Here is a 21,988-nt window from a genome sequence, read left to right on the forward strand (position 1 = left end):
AACTTGTTTTGATAGAACCATTAAATCCATGTTTGGTGATTTGATAGGATAAACAATCACATATTTCTTGGAAGTCAGATGAACTAATTCTAAAATCGTTTTGGAAGTGTGGCAAATCGGTTCCAAGATGGTAAATATGAAAAGGATTTACCAAGTAAAGATGTCGACACACTTTGAACATGTGTAATAAATCTTATCTTTTATTGTTCAAGGATATTCCTTAATAGCTAAAGGGAATCCCGGATCGAAATAAATTGAGAATCTTTTAATTAAGGTTTTTAGGTTTATATGCTTTTAATTTCCACCAATTAAAATGCATATCTTTAGAAAATAAAAATTAGTGATGTGCATTTACTAATTGGAGATTTTCTACTGAGATTTCGGTCAATATTTGGACAAAGCATTTCCAGGAATTATGGAAACAGAATTTGTAAATTTATTGCATATCTTGAGAATATTTTCGTTTTTGGAAATTCCTTGGTGTCCAAACTTCCTTGGTCTATAAATATTGAAGTTTGCATTTCGATCAAACTAATCCTCAGAGCCAGCAAAACTACCTAGTTGTGTTGTTACTGGTGGAGCCGCCTATTCGGAGAGGAAAGTAACCTAATTAGGAGAAATCTCTTACGGCCACTCAGTTTAAAGACTTCTTTGGGATTGAGAAGCTCTATTAGTACCGTTGGTGGGAAACTAGATAATTGCGGTTTATTATTAGTTTTCGATTGATTTGATTGACTAACGGTTGTTGAACTTTGATTGCACCTAGTTTGTTCATGCTTGAGAATCTTCTCTTCTGATATAAGATTCACTCAAACTAGATCGAAGTTTCGACGGGGATCTTTAGAACTGTTTATAGATCTAAAGAAGTCTTGTGATAATCCAATGTTAACAGACTTCATTCTGTGTGTGATTGATCATAAGATATTCAAGTTGATTGTGTGCAGGTGTTTATTGAAGATCTAAGAAGATTTGAAGACGAAGAAGATTTCTGATTTGGGTTCATAATCTTTGGTGTGCACAATACTTGTTTCGGCTGGAAAGGGATCCAACTATAACCGGTTTATCTTTGTGATAAATTGGATTGATTAGTTGAGTAGATCGACATCAATACAATTCTTTGTGACTCAAAGTATTGATTGCTTAGTCTTAACAATTACTTTGGTAGTTGTTGAAAAGATAGATCTAAGAACCTGACAAAGGAGTTTATTGGGATAAACGGAAGAGCCTTTTGTCAAACTCATATCACGTTGTTTGAAATGAGTTGTTACCGAACAGATTTGTTGTTCCTTTACTGTTTGGAATACGAGACAAAGGAATTGTTCCAAGTACATGATTTATTGCAAGTTGGAGGCGCAGGGATACATACGGAACTAGGTGAACTATAGGTTTAGTTGCTTGGTCTCAACTATACGAAGTTGGTTTAAATTTTGTATAGCGGCTTAATCCTGAGAGTATTCAATTCTGGAAAAGGTCCCGTGGTTTTTGTGCATTTGCGGTTTCCTCGTTAACAAAATCTTGCTGTGTCTTTTATTTTTCTATTTCCGCAGTTATAATTGTTTTTGTTATAATTAGAAGTAAAATACACAAACGTTAATTCATATTTACTTGATAGCAATCCTATTGTGTTTGGTTAAGTCCGAACCTTTTATCAAGTAAACTTACTTCGTTGTTGTATTGTCTCGATCTTGTATCCATAGTAAATCACACAAATTATCTTGTTTTCGTATTGTCTCGATCTCGCATCCATAGACGATCACACGAAGTGTGAACTGATTAGTTGTATTGTCTCGACTCAGTCCATAGACAATGACTTTCGGAGAAAAGACTGATAAGTGGAAAAGTTTTAGATTGAGGTATAATTGGGTACCCTCGTCTTTTCAGTTATATTTTGGGTCTCAACCTGTCATGCTAGCTTTAGCGCCATTTTTGGCCACTAGCATGTCGTGCTAACTTTTAGCACTATAATAAGGCATTAACGTGCCATGCTACTTTTTAGCAACCTAATAGGCTAAGAATACGCCACGTTACTTTCTAGGCACCCTAGTCGTCCATGGAAAAGTTGTTTTCACAACAACTCCACAAGTTTTAGATTGAGGTATATTTGGTGAAAAAGCGGGGGTCTAACAACACCACCCAATATTTCGCTTAGCAATCTATATGGACAAACTCCAATATACATTTTATGAGAATCAACTAGACAGTTAGACTCAATCAATAAAAAGATATATCAAAGAGTTTATATCTCAATCTCTCAATTTGATCTTTACTCAAGCAAACGGAAATCTGCGAGTCTTTATCAAAGAGAGATAACTTGGACGGTACCAAAGACCAATGTCCAAGGATCAATCAATATCAATCAACAACCAAAGGTTGGATTTCCAATTGATGATCTTTCATGCACAACCTGTATTATTTCAATTATATAAAATATAATACGGAAAAGAAATAACACAGACACCAGAAGTTTTGTTAACGAGGAAACCGCAAATGCAGAAAAACCCGGGGACCTAGTCCAGATTGAATACACACTGTATTAAGCCGCTACAGACACTAGCCTACTACAAGTTAACTTCGGACTGGACTATAGTTGAACCCCAATCAGTCTCCCACTAATTCAAGGTACAGTTGTACTCCTACACCTCTGATCCCAGCAGGATACTGCGCACTTGATTCCCTTAGCTGATCTCACCCACAACCAAGAGTTGCTGCAACCCAAAATCGCAGACTTGATAATAAACAAATCTGTCTCACACAGAAAAGTCTATCAAAGGATAAATTTGTCTCCCACAGAAAACCCTAGGTTTTGTTCCGTCTTAAGATATAAAATCAAGGTGAACAGGAACCAATTGATAATTCGGTCTTATATTCCCGAAGAACAACCTAGATTAATCAATCACCTCCCAACAACCCTTCTTGACTACACAAGCGGTTTGTCGAGGAATCACAAACATTGAGACGAAGATGTTTGTGACTTCTTTATCTTGCCTATCGGAGAACTCTCACGATCTCAATCCAATCAAAGATTGTACTCGTACGATAGAAGATGCAAGATCAGATCACACAACTATGATAAAAGTAGTATCGGTCTGGCTTCACAATCCCAATGAAGTCTTTAAGTCGTTAGCCTGGTTTTAGAGAAGAAAACCAAAGGCTAAAGGAGAATCGACTCTAGCGAGCGCACTAGTATCACACAGACGTGTGGGGATTAGTTTTGCACAATGCTAGATGTCTCCTTTATATAGCCTTCAAATCAGGGTTTTGCCTTAGTTACAAAGCAATACATATTCACTGTTAGATGAAAACCTGATTTAAATTCAAGCTAATGTTTCTCAACCGTTAGATCGAAAACTTAGCTTGTCACACACACTTGGGTAGACGTTTACTGGGTTTGTGAAAACCATGCCCAAACGTGTACGTGTATGCTGGTTCAACATAGTAACCCAAAAGGTTAACCATATGAGCAATTCATATTAACCTAGTTCTTCTTCACCATAACTAGTTCAACTGACTCAAATGAACTAGTTAGAGAGTTGTTCAATTGCTATGAGATCTTATGTAACTACACAAGACACCATTGAAACAAAGATGATTCGATTCGATGAATCGGCTCATGAACTTTATAGCCACGGTTTGCATAAAGCATTCCTTATTAATTTAAGTTTCATGTTCAGAGCACATCTTTAGATCATAACCACTTAAGCTCACAAACAAGTTCGCGGACTTAAGGCAACCGGCAGAGTTTTCCAAACTCAGCAAAAATCTCGGCAAAGAGACTTCCGCCAGTTCGCGGACTAGGTTCGCGGACTGAGTTCAAGGACTAAACACGCAAATGAGTTTTTGGAAAATCCCAGTAGAAATTCTCGGTAAGAGAACTTCCGTCGGTTCGCGGACTGAGTTCGCAAACTGAGTTCGTGGACTTGGCAAAGCCAATTCCTCCGGTTTCTCTCAATCAACAAAGTTCGAAAACTTCGGATTAAGGAATACATGGTTATGTAATCTAAACTCTCATTCCAATCATTTAGACATTCTCAAAGGACGTTATATAGCCGTTATTCACAGACCGTTTCACGTCAGAGCAATTCTCAAAGTAATTGAAACTTTTCATGACTTTCGTCACTAGGTGAAGATAAACTTGATCAAAGCGAAACGCTTTACCAACACACGATTTCGAGAAAAATATAAGTAATGAATACTCAGCTCAAAATGTCAAATGTGTATGATCCAGTCTATATAGCATACGACTTTTTGTTTCATAAGAAGTAGGAGATAAAATAGATAGACTTTTGAGTGTAAGTTCAAGTCTCCAAATACCTTTTTGTTGATGAAGTTCCACGGTTCCTTGAGTAGATCTTCGTCGTTGTATGATGAATCTCCATGAAGTCCTTGAGCTCAACTACACTTTTCTATCCTAGTTCGAGACTTATCTATAATAGACTAGAAATCAAGACTCATAGTTTTGATCACTAACACTGACAAACATGCTTGATATAGCAACGCATGCGAGGTCGACCGAGCTATGCTCTAACAATCTCCCCCTTTGTCAATTTTAGTGATAAAACTATTAATACATATGGAATACAAAAAAGATAAACTTTAGTGGCTCCTATTCCATAGTCTAATCTTCAACATTTCTTGAAATCTTCGTCCTTCCAAGTACTCCAATGATCCCAAAGGTTGTAAGTTTAGCACCACCGTTGTTGAAGATCCGTAGCTATAACAATGAGAGAAATCGAGATTCTCGATCATTATTATACAGTGTCATAGTATCATTATGTGACATCAAAGTCCAATTGCATCACGACTTTAACAACAATACTATGGTGATATGTATCACTCCCCCTTAGTCAATACTCCATCCCGATCATGGAAACCACTCCCCCTTACACAATAATTCGAAAACCATATGTATTTGTAGTGTGAACTACATTATTTCTCCCCCTTTTTGTCAATAAAATTGGCAAAGGTAAAAGAACGGGATCATAATGAAATTTCCACAAGATACATTTAATAGACTAAAAGAAAAATACATACCAACTTAATGTAGATGCAATCATAAAGCCGAAGCTAAATGCATTCATCAAGGAGTTTTAAGATACAAGATAACTCCTTTAAAATTCCACAGCCGCACACCCCGCAAGATATTACCATTAAGCACAAGTTCAAAAGAGCTCTCCCCCATTTGATGTCATTCCCGAAAGAACAACAAGAGCGACTTTAATTTCGAAAGAAAAGAAGGATTTTGAAGCACTAAAGAGATACTAAAAAGACAATAACGACAATCCTACAGAAACTGAACTGGAAAGTACCTACTAGAGTTTCAGACTTAATTGCCCAAAAGATAAGGATAAGCATAGGGGCAAGAGTCAATGAAACGTTTTAATGAACCAAAACAACACCAATAGACTGTCGCAAGTGTTGAAACGTTGCAGTGTCTAAGGGTTTGGTGAGAATATCAGCCAATTGTTGTTCGAAAGGCACAAACTCCATATTGATGATACCATTTTCATAAAGATCACGAATAAAATGGTACCTTATGTCAATGTGTTTTGTTCTTGAGTGCTCAACAGGATTCTCAGTAATTCGAATCGCACTGGAGTTATCACAAAAGATCTTCATTATTCCAGTATCAATTCCATAATCAGCAAGCATCTGTTTCATCCATAGGAGTTGAGTACAACATGATCCGGCAGCAATATATTCTGCTTCACATGTGACAGGGATTGAGAGTTTTGCTTCTTGCTATGCCACGCTACAAGATTGAGACCTACATAGTAGAAGCCCCCTGATGTACTTTTTCTGTCTTCTACACATCCTGCCCAATCAGCATCAGAATAAGCAGAAAGGTCAGCATTAGTATCAAAAGTGTACGAGAGACCATACCCAACAGTGTGATTTATATATCGTATGATTCTCTTTGCAGCTGCAAGATGAGATTCTTTTGGATCCGCCTGAAACCTGGCACAACAACCAACACTGAAAGAAATGTCAGGTCTAGTAGCTGTAAGATACAAAAGGCTACCTATAATGGATCGATATAATTTTTGATCCACTTTTGCTCCTTTCTCATCCCTGTGCAATTTACCAGTAGTAGGCATAGGAGTCAACTTAGGAGACGACTTATCCAGACCAAATCTTGACACAAGATTACGTGCGTACTTCTCTTGGGATAAGTAAATACCCTCCTTATGTTGTTGAATCTGTAATCCTAAGAAGAATTTCAATTCACCAACATTGCTCATTTCAAATTCTTTAGCAAGAGGACTTGAAATCTTTTGCGAATTTTTCAGAAGTTGATCCATAGTGATATCATCTACATAGATTTGAGCAATGACCATCTTTCCCACTCCATTTGGTAAACAATGTTTTATCAGCTCCTCCTCTTGAAAACCTTTTCTAATAAGAGAGGTAGTAAGTTTCTCAAACCAGGCTCTTGGTGCTTGCTTCAATCCATATAACGCCTTTTTGAGCTTTAGCACATGATCTGGGAAATCAGGGTTTTCGAACCCCTTAGGTTGAGCGACATAGACTTCCTCTTTTAAAATTCCATTCAGGAACGCTGATTTTATGTCCATCTGAAACAACTTAATCTTGAGAAAGCAGGCATGGGCCAATAAAAGTCGAATGGACTCAAGACGTGCCACAGGTGCAAAGGTTTCGTCAAAATCGATTCCTTCAATCTGTGAATATCCTTGAGCGACAAGTCTAGCTTTATTTCTGACAATTGTGCCAAATTCATCAGACTTGTTTTGAATATCCATTTGGTACCAACAATATTGACATTTGGAGGACAAGGTACACGTTCCCAGACATCTTGTCTTTCAAATTGATTTAACTCTTCATGCATCGCATTTACCCAAAAGGGATCTTTCAGAGCTTCATCAATATTCCTTGGTTCCACCTGCGAAAGATAACAACCAAAATTGCATATATTTTGAAGTTGACCCCTTGTTTTGGCTGTAGAATCCCTTCCCCCAATGATATGTTGGGGTCATGATTCCTTTGAACCCAAAGATGTCGTGGAGGGACACGTTCTTGTTCATCAGGAATGGCTTGATCAGTGCTCTTCTCCTCGTCACTAGAAATGTCAGGATCAGTAACAGTTGGGATAACTTCAACTGATTCTGGAATTTCTTTGACTTTCTCAATTGTCTCAGTTGGAGGCAACTCAGGGAGAACTATCTTGACGAAAATTACTAATGTCGTCGATGATAACATTAGCAGATTCCATCATGACTTGTGTTCTGAGATTAAAAACTCGAAAACCACGACTATCAGAAGCATAGCCAAGAAAGATACCTTCGTCACTTTTGGTGTCGAATTTCCCTTTCTGTTCTCGATCTTTCAGAATATAGCACTTACTTCCAAACACCCTGAGATAGTGTAGGTTGGGTTTCCTTCCATACCATAACTCATAAGGAGTGTTAAGGGTTTTAGACCGTAAATACACACGGTTGATCAAGTAACATGCTGTAAAGACAGCTTCTCCCCAAAATCTTAAAGGTAAGTTTTTGTTGTGGAGCATTACCCTGGCCATTTCCTGGATGTTCCTATTCTTTCTCTCAGCAACTCCATTAGCTTGAGGAGTAATTGGTGGTGAGTATTGTTGAATGATCCCAGTCGTCATAGAACTCAAATACCTTGGTGTCTTTGAATTCAGTGCCACGATCGCTTCTAATTTTCTTTAGTTTGCGACCTTGTTCGTTCTGGATCATTTTAACAATAATCTTGAATTCACTGAGGGTTTCATTCTTATGGGATAGGAATGCAACCCAAGTAAATCTGGTGTAATCATCTACCATAACTAAAGCATACTTCTTATCGGCAACAGTGGGTTGTTGAATTGGTCCGAAGAGGTCCATATGAATTAAATCAAGTGGAGCTTTAGCGAGAATATCTCGAGATGATTTGTGGTGAAGTTTCGTTTGCTTACCCTTTTGACAGGCACCACATACACCTTCAATATTTCCATTGATTTTGGGAATGCCTCTAACAAGTTCTTTTTTAATGATCTTATTTAGAAGGCGATAATTGATGTGACCAAAACGCTCATGCCAAAGATGTGTAGATTCCACCTTAGTCAAATTGCAACGGTTGCTAAACTGAGTATCAAGAAGATAACAGTTGTTTTTACCACGAGTTCCTTGAAAAATCACTTTCCAGATTTGTCAACAACGTCACATCCATTCGCATTGAAGACAAATCGATGGTCGTTGTCGCAAATTTGACTAATAGAAAGAAGATTAGCAGTCATACCTTTAACGTATACCACATCATGGATTTCTGGAACACCGGGTAGCTTGATCGTTCCCTTTTTGCTAATGTAGCAACAACTTCCATCTCCGAATGTTACGTGACCTCCTTCATAGTCAACAGACGAAACAAACCAAGTGAGATCACCTGTCATATGTCGACTGCATCCACTATCAAGAAACCATTGAAAGGGAGATGTGGATCTTAAAGCAAAGGCACCCATACTACTAGAACTTCTCAATTTAGAGTTTCCTGGTAGTGTTGTATGAACTTTTAAAGAATCATACAGTTTTTTAGATGTCATACAAAGATTACTTGCAACGTTAAGACTCTTTTGAAAGGACATACAAGCTTGATGTATATGATCGGATGGATCACAACATGAGCCTATGCTTTGAAGATTGTCTGACTGGTTCCTTGTCATATCAGTTTTATCAACATCCTGTCGTTGATTACTATCTGATTTATGACTTTTCTTGAAAGAGGAACAACTGAGATTTTTCAACTTCTCAAAGGGAGTATTTCCAGATACCAAATCCTTAAGAATTGCAATTTCTGCAACCAGACCATAGTTGATCCGGATTTGTTCATCCAACCCTTTTAGAAGAGACACCAGTTTGTCAGACCTTTTCTTGCGGTTGTTTTTAAACCTGGTGAAGCGTCTATTGAGACTTTATAGTCATATAGTCAGATCTCTAAAAAAACAGACTTTTGAGGTCTTTAATGTGTTTGCCTGCTTTGATACCAAAAGCGGGGGTCTAACAACACCACCCAATATTTCGCTTAGCAATATGTATAGACAAACTCCAATATACTTTTTATGAGAATCAACTAGACAGTTAGACTCAATCAATAAAAGATATATCAAATAGTTTATATCTCAATCTGTCGATTTGATCTTTACTCAAGCAAACGGAAATCTGCGAGTCTTTATCAAAGAGAGATAACTAGGACGGTACCAAAGACCAATGTCCAAGGATCAATCAATATAAATCAACAACCAAAGGTTGGATTTCCAATTGATGATCTTTAACACACAACCTGTATTATTTCAATTATATAAAATATAATGCGGAAAAGAAATAACACAGACACCAGAAGTTTTGTTAACGAGGAAACCGCAAATGCAGAAAAACCCCGGGACCTAGTCCAGATTGAATACACACTGTATTAAGCCGCTACAGACACTAGACTACTACAAGCTAACTTCGGACTGGACTATAGTTGAACCCCAATCAGTCTCCCACTAAATCAAGGTACAGTTGTACTCCTACGCCTCTGATCCCAGCAGGATACTGCGCATTTGATTCCCTTAGCTGATCTCACCCACAACCAAGAGTTGCTGCAACCCAAAATCGCAGACTTGATAATAAACAAATCTGTCTCACACAGAAAAGTCTATCAAAGGATAAATCTGTCTCCTACAGAAAAACCCTAGGTTTTGTTCCGTCTTAAGATATAAAATCAAGGTGAACAGGAACCAATTGATAATCCGGTCTTATATTCCCGAAGAACAACCTAGATTAATCAATCACCTCTCAACAATCCTTCTTGACTACACAAGCGGTTTGTCGAGGAATCACAAACAATGAGACGAAGATGTTTGTGACTTCTTTATCTTGCCTATCAGAGAACTTTCACGATCTCAAGCCAATCAAAGATTGTACTCGTACGATAGAAGATGCAAGATCAGATCAAACAACTACGATAAAATTAGTATCGGTCTGGATTCACAATCCCAATGAAGTCTTTAAGTCGTTAACCTGGTTTTAGAGAAGAAAACCAAAGGTTAAAGGAGAATCGACTCTAGCGAGCGCACTAGTATCACACATACGTGTGGGGATTATTTTTGCACAATGTTAGATGTCTCCTTTATATAACCTTCAAATCAGGGTTTTGCCTTAGTTAAAAAGCAATCCATATTCACCGTTAGATGAAAACCTGATTTAGATTCAAGCTAATATTTCTCAACCGTTAGATCAAAAACTTAGCTTGTCACACACACTTGGGTAGACGTTTACTGGGTTTGTGAAAACCATGCCCAAACGTGTGCGTGTATGTTGGTTCAACATAGTAACCCAAAAGGTTAACCATATGAGCAATTCATATTAACCTAGTTCTTCTTCACCATAACTAGTTCAATTGACTCAAATGAACTAGTTAGAGAGTTGTTCAATTGCTATGAGATCTTATGTAACTAAGCAAGATACAATTAAAACAAACATGATTCGATGAATCAGATCATGAACTTTATAGCCACGGTTTGCATAAAGCATTCCTTAGTAATTTAAGTTTCAAGTTCAGAGCACATATTTAGATCATAACCAGTTAAGCTCACAAACAAGTTCGCGGACTTAAGGAAACCGGTAGAGTTTTCCAAACTCAGCAGAAAATCTCGGCAAAGTGACTTCCGCCAGTTCGCGGACTAAACACGCAAACGAGTTTTTGGAAAATCCCAGCAGAAATTCTCGGCAAGAGAACTTCCGTCAGTTCGTGGACTGAGTTCGCAAAATGAGTTCGCGGACTTGGCAAATCCAATTTCTCCGTTTTCTCTCAATCAACAAAGTTCGAAAACTTCGGATTAAGGAATACATGGTTATGTAATCTAAACTCTCATTCCAATCATTGAAACATTCTCAGAGGACTTTATATAGCCGTTATTCACATGCCATTTCACGTCAGAGCAATTCTCAAAGTAATTGAAACTTTTCATGACTTTCGCCACTAGGTGAAGATAAACTTGATAAAAGCGAAACGCTTTACCAACACACGATTTCGAGAAAAAGATAAGTAGTGAATACTCAGCTCGAAATGTCAAATGTGTATGATCTAGTCTATATAGCATACGACTTTTTGTCTCATAAGAAGTAGGAGATAGAATAGATAGACTTTTGAGTGATAGATAAGTTCAACTCTCCACATACCTTTTTGTTGATGAAGTTCCACGGTTCCTTGAGTAGATCTTCGTCGTTGTGTGATGAATCGCCATGAAGTCCTTGAGCTCAACTACACTTTTCTGTCCTAGTCCGAGACTTAGCTATAATAGACTAGAAATCAAGACTCATAGTTTTGATCACTAACATTGACAAACATGCTTGATATAGCAACGCATGCGAGGTCGACCGAGCTATGCTCTAACATTTGGGTACCCTCGTCTTTTCAAAATATTTATGTAGATAATGTGAATACAATAATAAACCGATCTTGTTCAAGGAGTTCAAGGAATTCAGTTGTGGTATTATTGAGACTTAGAACATATTCTACGTTGCTTCATACTAGTGGATATCCATTTAGGAGCATGATATTTATTTATTCGAGAATTAGGCAAAAGGAGAAAATAACACAAAAGTTCATTCTTAATATACATAAAAAGTCCAAGAAGAATTGTAACAAGCATCAACGACTCTTCTAAAATTTTAGTACCCGAAGGACATTCAATACGTAAAGAAATTACTACATCATACAATATGTAAATTATAGGTCATATTAAATCCACGTAGAATGTTGAAAGTTCAGCTGGATGAAACTCTAATATGCATACAGATATAGTTATTTCACGATTTTCTCCTTCGGCAAACCCCACAATTAACAGTGGGGTACTTGAAAAATGCCCCCTCCCCCATGTGATATACTCCCTCCCTTTCAGAAAAAAGAGTTATTTTTGTTTTTTCAATTTGGCATATTTTTAGGAAGTGATAGTACCTCTTTTTTAGGAGCGGAGATAGTATTTGTTGTCTCGATGAAAATAGTAAAATTCATGTATTTCTACTATTATTGATTCAGTTATAATAACGACTTGCTGAGAATAATAGAGTGACTAGTATCAATCCTAATGATAATAACAAGTCTCTGTCAGTAATTTAAATTTTAGTAAGTCTAAGATTAAACAATAATGATATTATTTGAGTGTTGAGCTACGATGATGCCAAACACTGACATTGAGTAAGCTGGGTACTCATTAACAATATGAATTGAAAATGTTTGTATTTTAAGTGATTGCATCTAAAAGACTCACATGGTATCAAAAAGGTAGCTCAGACTTGAAATATACACATGAGCAAGATGAATAGTTTGGTATTGTACCAAAGAGAACTAGCTAAGGCCAATATTAGTCGAAAGAAGGTTGTTGGCCTTGGGCCAACACCAAAAGATAATAAGACATGACATTAGGCAAAGTTGTATAGTAGTGAGTGCTAAAACTAGGTTGGCATCTCAAAAATGGCCATTATTGGTATTAGGCCATGGTTGTAGTGGCGCTAGCACTAGGCTAACGTTATAGGATATGGCATTGGCATTAGGCTAGCGCCATGGTAGTAAGAGTGTTAACACCAGGCTAATGCCATACTTTAGCATCATTTAAGATTAGGTTGACTCTGGTGTGAATGAGGTTGGCATTGTCCTAGGTAGCCACCGTAACAAGGTCGGTGCTAGCTAAGCGAGTGAATGCGTAAGCGCTCGTTTTCCTGCGATTCACACTTGATGCTACGAACACTTGCCTGTACGTGTGTCCTCATTCGTGCAACTATGCAAGCATATAATCGACGTTTTCACGTAAATATGTACTAGTTGCTGGGAATAGCCATGATTTGACGCAATGATCAATTTAAGCTAACAAATATATAATCGGTGAACAAACTACAAGTATTGAATGTTTATGTAGAAAATGTGAATACAATAAAAAATTGATATTGTTCAAGGAATTCAAGAAATTTAGTTGTGGGATTATTGAGACTTAGAACATGTTCTACGTTGTGTTATATTAGTGGATATCCATTTAGGTACATGATATTTATTTATTCGAGAATAAGGTAAAAGGAGAAAATAGCACAAAAGTTCATTGTGAATATACATTATGTATATTTAGAGAGTCCAAGAAGAATTGCAACAAGCGTCATTAACTCTTCTAAAATTCCAGTAATTGAAGAACATTCAATACGTAAAGCAAATACTACGTCATACAGTATGTATATTATAGGTCATATTATATCCACGTGGAATGTTGAAAGTTCAACTGGATGAAACTCTAATATGCATACAGATGAAATTTCTCAGTTTTCGCTAATGAATATTCTCTAAGCATTCAAACACCATCTACAGACTGATCTTGATAACTTGAAAGACTAGCTGATCAGTGGATATCCATTTAGGTGCATGATATTCATTTATTCGAGAATAAAGTAAAAGGAGAAAATAGCACAAAAGTTCATTGTGAATATACATTATGTATATTTAGAGAGTCCAGGAAGAACTGCAACAAATATCAGTGACTCCTTTAAAGTTTCAGTAATTGAAGAACATTCAATACGTAAAGCAAATACTACGTCGATACATTATAAATCATATTATATCCACATAAAATGTTGAAACTTCAGCGGGATGAAACTCTAATATGCATAGAGATATAGGTATTTCACGATTTTGGCTTCTCCAAAAAGCTTTAAAAGCATAACTCAAAAAGGCAACTGGAAATTTGACTGGCTCTCGAAAAGGTTATTCAATTCCTATTTGACCGAGACACACTTCTAAGTTAATCAGAAGGGGTGAGAGAGAGACTTCTGTGGAACGGGCGACAACCGAGTCGACCCATCTTCTCCGTTTCAATCAATTTCGGTCCCAATTTCTTCTGCATGTGCAGGATTCATAAATTTTTCATCACAATTCGATTAATTTGTAATCACAGTCAAGCAAACTAAACAGTTCCTACCTCAATCAAGACTCTTTCATCAAAATAATAGTCAACCGTTCTATGTCCGGCTAATTCTCGTTGATTTACCGGCCATGTAGTCCATTTAGGGACCATTAAATTTTTGTAATATCTGTTTCTTCCAATATGGCGAGATTTCATCTTCATCCTCCTGCTGGTCATGGTTTAGCTGCAGCGTTTTCAATCAGGAAACTATCCATCTTATTTCAGCTTCCGGGGCTCAATCTTTAGGGGTGGTTATATTCTAATTCAAAGATGTAAATCTAGGATCTTTGTCTTCCCTTAAGGTTTGAGTTTTTTAATTCGATTTTTTTTTTCATCTCAAGGGATTTCTCTTGACCCTTCATCTAAAAATTATTTTTCTCTGCTGCAATCTATCTTTTGGTTATTTGATTTCCTTGTCCTCTATCTGTTTGTTTATTGTCAATTAAATATTTTGCGTATTCTTGCTTGTATTCTTTAGTTTAGCACTTCTTTGGCATCTTCATATTCCAAACACACAGCTCCTTTCTGTTCTAAAAGTCTGTATCATTTTTCGTTGGATTGTTTTGGGTTTTGCTGGCCTTGATGGCTTGATGCAACGGTGTAGCTTTTCTGGTGCCTGTCAGATAAATTATCATCTGGTTTGTTTGTTTATCCTGTAGAATTGTCGACGTCGATTATTTTGATTTAATTGCATCCTCCTGTGTCACTGCCCCTGTTTCTTAACTATTTTGGTTTTTCTGTCAGACCTACCTGTCTGGTATCGAGTTTCCGGTAAAATAGTTATCATCCAGTGGTTTTTTTTAATCCTCGCCAGCTTCTCCAATCAATCTTAGTTTGGTTCTTCCATCCCTGTTTTTTAACTATTTGGGTCTCTGTCGGACATAATTAGTCTGGTGTCATGTTTTTAGTTCGGGAAATAGTTAAGATCCAGTGGATTCTTTTTAACCCTTTCCAGCATTTCCTAAAAGTCCAGTTAGTTTATTTTATCGCCGTTGCATCAAAATAGTGGTTTTTCTGGTTCATTTGTTTAGTCTTTCTCATAATCCAAATCTACCTGTTGTTTGGTTCAGTTCAATTGAAATTTAGCTCCCTTCGCATTTCCCGCCTAGAAAAGGTTTTTTTTAGTTTGCCATATCCGGTTGCAGCTTTTGAAATTACCTTTTTAGAAGTTAGGGGTTGGTTTCCCTTAGTGGTTATTCTGGTTGTTAATTTTCGTAGATTCATTCCTATCGGAATCAACTTTGGTGTTAGTTTTCATTCTGCTGAATTTTGTTAGATTTCTTGCCCTTTGATTTGACCCGGCAGCTACTTCCCATTGCACCCCCATTTTTGACCAAGAACTTCCATAATCTCTCGCCCTCCTTTTTAACAGATATTACACTGATTTGATGGTTCCCTTTCTGTGGCTACAGGTCGGTAAGTTCCCTTTTGTTTTGATTTTTGTGTTCCACTCGGTCAAGTTCACTTTCTCTAGTATACTTTGGTCTAGTCTTAAATCACTGTTTGTCTTTTCCCTTTGGATTTGTTTCTTGGTACTCTGATAACTGTGAGTCCTTTCCTTAAGATAGGAATTAGCTTTCCATTTTACTTGTGAACCCTAAAACCATGAAATTGTTATCTTGGAACGTCCAGGGTATTGGCACCCCAATTACCAAAGACCACTTCAATTATATATGCCAGTATTATAATCCTGATATGGTTTTTCTAGCTGAGACAAAAGCCCCTTTGTCTCGGATGGACCTTTTCTTTAGAAACTCCAACTTCCATGACTGGTTCATTGTACCTTCCGTGGGAATAGCTAAAGGATTAGCAATAGCCTGGCACAACAATATCACTATGAAGTTACTATCGTCTAAATTTGATGTCTGCCATTTTGAATCAAAAGTAAATGACATTGAAATTCTGATCACGTGTGTCTATGGATCCATTGAGGTTGAAGACAAAATTGAACAATGGACTTACATCTCCGACATAGCTCAACAAGTAGACAAACCGTGGATTCTGATCGGAGACTTAAATGTCATTCTAGACCCAGATGAAAAGCAAGGGGGAATAAAGCAAGCTTAAGCAACAAATCATTCATCATTCAGACAATTGACTCTTTGGGATTAATAGATGCGGGTTACGATGGTGCTCCATTCACATGGTCAAACAACATAAAAGGAGAAGCAAACATATGCGAAAGAATTGATAGATCTCTGACCTCTTATCTCGGGTCTTAGCATTTCCCGGAGTCCAAGGTAACTCACTTACCTAGAATGGGGTCAGATCATACCCCAATTTTACTTGATTCCAATCCTGAGAAAATCAAAGTTCATAAACTCTTTAGATGTATTAGGTGGTGGCTTTCTCATCCAACGCTCTCTACAGTAGTAAAATCTGCCTGGGACCTACACTCTAATAGTTCGACAGACATGAACCTACCCTTAAAGATTCAACTTCTATCCTCTGACCTAGCTCATTGAGATTCCGAAATATTCGGTAACATTCATAAAAACATCAGGAATTTAAATAACAAAATAGATAATATTCATAGACCTGAAAACATCTCAAATGACATAGAAAAGTTGAAAAATCTTCAATCAGAATTAGGAAGGTGGTACGAGATTAAAAATAATTTTTATCATCAACTCTCTAGAGATAATTTTTTCAAAGAATATGACCAGAACACAGAGTACTTCCATGCTACTGCTTCCAATAGAAAAAGAATAAATTCTATCAACTCTCTTAGAGAACCATCTGGTCTTTGGATTTCTGATATGGATCAAATAAACTCTCTCTTAGTCAATCATTTTTCCCAAATTGGTACCTCCCAAATCAGCAATAACAACTTTGATTTTTCCAGCATCATTGAGCCTTGTATTTCCGAAGCAGAAAATCATACTCTTCTACAAATCCCCACAAGAGATGAAATTTGGCTTACCTTATCTAAAATGAACCAATGGGGCGCTCCGGGTCCTGATGGATTCCAACCTGGTTTCTTTAAAGCCAGCTGGGAAATTTTTGGGCCTGACATCATCAACACAATCCAGGATTTTTTTAAATCTGGCACTCTCAACACGGATCTTAATTATTCTTTCATCACCCTTATTCCGGAAATATCCACCCCTCAAACTCCAAGCGATTTTAGGCCCATCAGCTTAAGCAATACGGTCTATAAATTAATCTCAAAAATCATGGCGAACAGAATAAAACCCATCCTCAATAAAATAATCTCTCCAAATCAATCTGCCTTTCTGTCGGGGAGACAAATCACAGATAATATCATAATCGCTCATGAACTTATCCACTCTATGAAAACTTCTAAAGAGAAAAAAAAAGGATATCTAGCACTTAAATTAGATCTCTCTAAGGCGTTCGATAGGGTGGAGTGGACATTCATTTCAAAAGCCCTTCTTAGTTTTGGTTTTAATGAAAATTGGGTGCACCTCATCTTGCAATGCGTATCTACAACCTCTTTTTCTATTCTCCTAAATGGCTCACCCGGTCCAAAATTCCATACTTCGAGAGGTTTAAGGCAGGGGGACCCCCTATCCCCTTACCTTTTTCTCATCTGCATGTAAATCTTATCCAGACTCCTTACCAGAGCAATTGTTGATAGCAAAATTTCTGGTCCCAAAATCAACAAAAACGCGCCAAACATTTCCCATAGGGATGGCAACGGATAACCGATATCCGATATCCATTTCCGAAATCCAACATCCTATAGAATTTAATCCGACATATCGGATATCGGAATCGGATATTTTATCGGATATTTCCTCTTAACGATAACGGTATCGGAATAGGCTGTTTCCGTCATGTTAATATCCGATATCCGATAACCTAGGGGTGTACTTGTAATTTCCTACCCCTAGGTATTATCTATCGACTGTCGGAGAACCTAATCTTCTCTATTCTCTAGTCTCTCTAAGCGTTTTTCACCCCAACACAGAAGACTTAGAGAAGAGATTCGAGAAGTTTGAGAAGATTGATAGAGAGGAACTGAGTGACCGAGTGAACTACATCTATTTGATGAAGAGTGTGATGATCAGAGACTCTCAGAGAAGTAAGTCATGAACCTAATCTATTGTTTCAAAGTCAGGTTTCATTTTCCCCCTAAATCGATTGCATATTTTGATGTTTAATTTTGATGTTCTTCTAATCTAATCGAAACCCTAAGGAAGTCATGAATGTTTCTATGTTTAATTTTGAGATTCTGAAAATCATTTTTTTCCAGAGAAAATTAGGGTTACTAATGCATTTAAAAAATTATCAAGTTTTGAAGTTTATAAAGATTATAGGAAATTGGTTTCCGAATTCACTAAAGCTGGTTTGTATTAGAAAAATGGTCATGGGGTTGCAATTTCTGTGATTGTTATTGTGGTTTTGCTGTTTCTAAGTATTTATGGTATTTTAATGTCTGATAAATTTTGATGATGTCTATCATGATTTTGTTATCTTTGCGATGTAGTGTTTGATAAAATTGCTCACCGGAATGTGAAAATATTTAGTGAATTAGTCTTTGAGACGCATATGTACCTAACATGATATTATTTTTCTAGTTGCAGAAGCATAGTCCTGGAAGACAATGAGACGTTCAAGAGATTTAAAAGGTATCTCTCTTTGTCAATCCTGTTGAATTGTTGTTTGGTTTTGTTGTAGTCGTTGTCGTATCATTCATTACATTGGTGGAGATATTATTTTGTTTAGTCTGTCATGTATGCATGTTTTTAGTGATGTGAGGCCTAAATAGCTAGTTGTAACTTATCTACTTATCTTATTTTATAAAATTAGTTCTGCTTTTCTGCTTTGGGTGTCTCTGCATACTATCCAAAGCTATTCTGCTTTGAATTGGTACCTTTTCTGTCATTGAGTTCAGGATTCACCTGATTCAGAACTCAATCTTTAAAAGTTATTCTACAGAATCTATCTTTTATATTGTGGTTTGTTAGACTCGGTAACAGTTGGTTAAGGAAATTTTGTGAACATTCTTATCAGTATTTGGTGAAGTTATATCCCAGTGCTATTTAATTGGTACTTGTTTAAGCTAATTTTATAAACTGGTACTTGTTTCTTCTCTGTGCATTCAATTTCTGTATAATTATCTAGATTGTGTGTCTGTTCATTGTCTGGTTGATATTTGAGAATTGTAGCACACTGAATTCCAATGGCTCGGCCTAGTTTCCACTAGTGCATTGTGTCCTGTCTTGAACTTAGAATTCTGAAGTTATATCTGGTTGTTTAAGTTGTTTGTACGTGACAAGTCTAGAACTCCTCTTGTTTTGTACAGTCAATCTCAGCTATATTTTGAACAGTAGTAGCAGTGTCAGTGTCGTTGTGAGTGTTTGTAAGAGGGTAAGAAGAGTAAATCATTAACACGAGTCTGCAGTTATCCATCATTCTTGCTTCTGATAAGTAGTTCTCTTGCTCAATTATTGGATCTTTCAGTCATGAAATTCTTGAGGGCTAGAGACATTGTTCATTGGATAATGGATATAATGAATATGTTTTTATGGTTTTCATAGTGATATTTGGTATAATTTAGTAATGATAGTGCAGCTGATGGCTAATAGCTTAGTGATCGATGCTACTGCTGTCTTATATACCCTGCCATATGTTAAAACAATTATCTTCAGTTTGCAGAAAACAGATGGAAAGAGTTAATTTGATAAGTATGTATCTCAGATAAATATTTGATAAGCATTGCTATGTTTAAGTGATTGGCTGCCAGACTTCTTTGATGCAGGTAAATATTTGTTTCTTTTCCTTTGCTTTTTTAGGTACCAAAATCTTATCTATTGTAAACTTCATTAGTACTATATGACCAGTTTCATGAGTTCTCTTGTGCACTCAAGGGTATCAATCAATCTGAAAGATTATTAACCTTGTTAGGTCTTCTGTGCACTGACCATGATGATATTAACCTAGGTCCACTGCATCTCTTAGAACAGAACCACAATTATATTGTACTGCTCTCTGAAACCAGGTCTTGACAGATGAATAAATCAATTGTACTGCTCTCTGAAACCAGGTTTTTGTGAATGCATATATGGAAATCTTCGACTGAAGTTGATGCAACATGCAACCAGCAAAGAAGATCCAGCCTGTTTGAGTGTAGTTTGTTTTTGTTTGTAGTTGCAGATTCTTTTGTTTGTTTTTCATGTGTGATGTGACTGAGGTGTTTGTGTGGTTTGCTTTTCTTACACTGAACAAAAAAGACTCTATTAAGAAACTTAAAAAGCTTAAATTTTCAGCATTTGTTTCTGTGGGAACAAAATCGGATTTTAACGAATAAAAATCCGATATCCGATAGCTTAACCTTAACCTTATCGAATTGCATTTTTTGATATCCGCCGGATGTTATCGGATATCGGATATCCGATAACCCTTAACCTTAACCTTATCGGTTTGTCAAATATCTGACGGATATTTATCCATTGACAGCCCTAATTTCCCATCTCTTCTTTGCTGACGATTGTTTTCTATTCACAAAAGCCAATTTAGTAGAGGCAAAAAATCTGCTAGATATTTTATCCTTATTTGTAGATATCACCGGGCAAATGATAAATCTTCAAAAATCCAGTGTCTATTTTAGTCCTCGGTTGCATCCCAAACACGGGAAAATCATAGCTAAAATTCTTAAAGTCCCTTTGATGACTAAAAACGATAGATATCTTGTCACCCCTCTATTTTTTAACAAAAATAGAAAAGCAAATTTTGAGCCACTTCTTCAAAAATACTATTCCACTCTGCAAGGTTGGAAATCGAAACTCCTCTCCCAATCAGGTAGAACAGTCCTAATAAAATATATTCTGCGAGCTTTCCCAACGTATCAAATGCAAGTGATAGCCCTTCCAAAAGAGACCCTTGATCAAATGGACCAAATCCAGAGAAACTTCTGGTGGAAAAAAGAAGAGAAGAAAAGACAGGGCGGGTTCATCAGAGCTTGGGCCAGCATATGTAAGCCCGTCTCGCAAGGAGGATTAGGAATAAAAAATCCCCACAACTTCAACATTGCTCTCCTCACCAAACTTGCCAGTCGCCTTATCTCAGATCAAGATCAATTATGGGTCAAACTCCTCAGAGCGAAATACTTTCCAAACTCTCACCCTTTAGAAGCCTCAAGAAGCTCTAATTTATCGTGGATCTGGAAAAGCATACAGAAAGGATTAGACCTAATTAGAGGAAATTTTGTCTGGCAAGTTAAAGATGGTAAATCTGCAAAAATTTGGGAAGACACATGGATTCCAATTGAGGAATTAATCACTCAACCTACCAACCTTCAAGAACAGGCCCTAGAAATAGTTCAAGAGTTAATAACGGAAGAAAACAAATGGGATCAGGAAAAACTGAACAAATTTTTCAACCCAGAAAACAGAAGAAAAATACAAGCCATAACTCCAATGATACAGGAACAAGACAAAATGAGATGGAAACACCATCACTCTGGAAATTTCTCTGCCAAAAACATTTATAATTTCTTGATCAATCAAGTTCAAGATAACAGTACCCCAATCGATTTCCCATGGGAAAAGATTTGGAAAATTCAGGCGATTCCGAGAATAAAATTATTTATTTGGAAATTAATTCAGAAAGCTCTACCTACCTCTGCGCGACTTGGAGCACATAACACAGATATTGATCCTCACTCTCAGTTGCGTGACGCACAAGTTCATGAAACGGACAATCATCTTTTTAGATCTTGCCCATTCGCTAGAGCTATCTAGTTTGGTTTTTCGCTTGACAGGATCAATTCAACAGAAAACACTGTTGCTATGGATCATTGGATTAAAGGGTGGATTTTAGAAAAAGATTCAACTAACCTAGTGGAAAAAATGGCAACCATTCTTTGGTTCATATGGAAATACAGATGCTCGGTAGTCTTCGAGAAAATATCTCCTGACCCAGTTAAACTGATCGGCCAGATAAACAGATTTCTGCACTCTATTCCCTCAAAAACAATTCAAAAAGGAATTAACAACCAAAAGGTGAAGCCGGACAATTACAAATGGTCTGACTTTAAATACAGATTGGATAATATTTATAGATGCTTCTTTTATGAAAGAA

The 21,988-nt window shown here is 36.9% G+C and overlaps 1 long non-coding RNA gene across 1 annotated transcript; it reads left to right on the plus strand.

The window, feature by feature from the left end:
* The first annotated feature begins 17,778 nt into the window (after positions 1-17,778).
* On the plus strand, positions 17,779-20,057 carry LOC113361259. The gene is made up of 4 exons (XR_003365036.1): positions 17,779-17,987; positions 18,484-18,534; positions 19,558-19,667; positions 19,953-20,057. It is a non-coding gene; the product is annotated as an uncharacterized LOC113361259 (long non-coding RNA).
* The last annotated feature ends 1,931 nt before the right edge of the window (positions 20,058-21,988 follow it).

Source organism: Papaver somniferum, chromosome 3 (assembly GCF_003573695.1).
Source record: "Papaver somniferum cultivar HN1 chromosome 3, ASM357369v1, whole genome shotgun sequence".
NCBI lineage: Eukaryota > Viridiplantae > Streptophyta > Magnoliopsida > Ranunculales > Papaveraceae > Papaver > Papaver somniferum.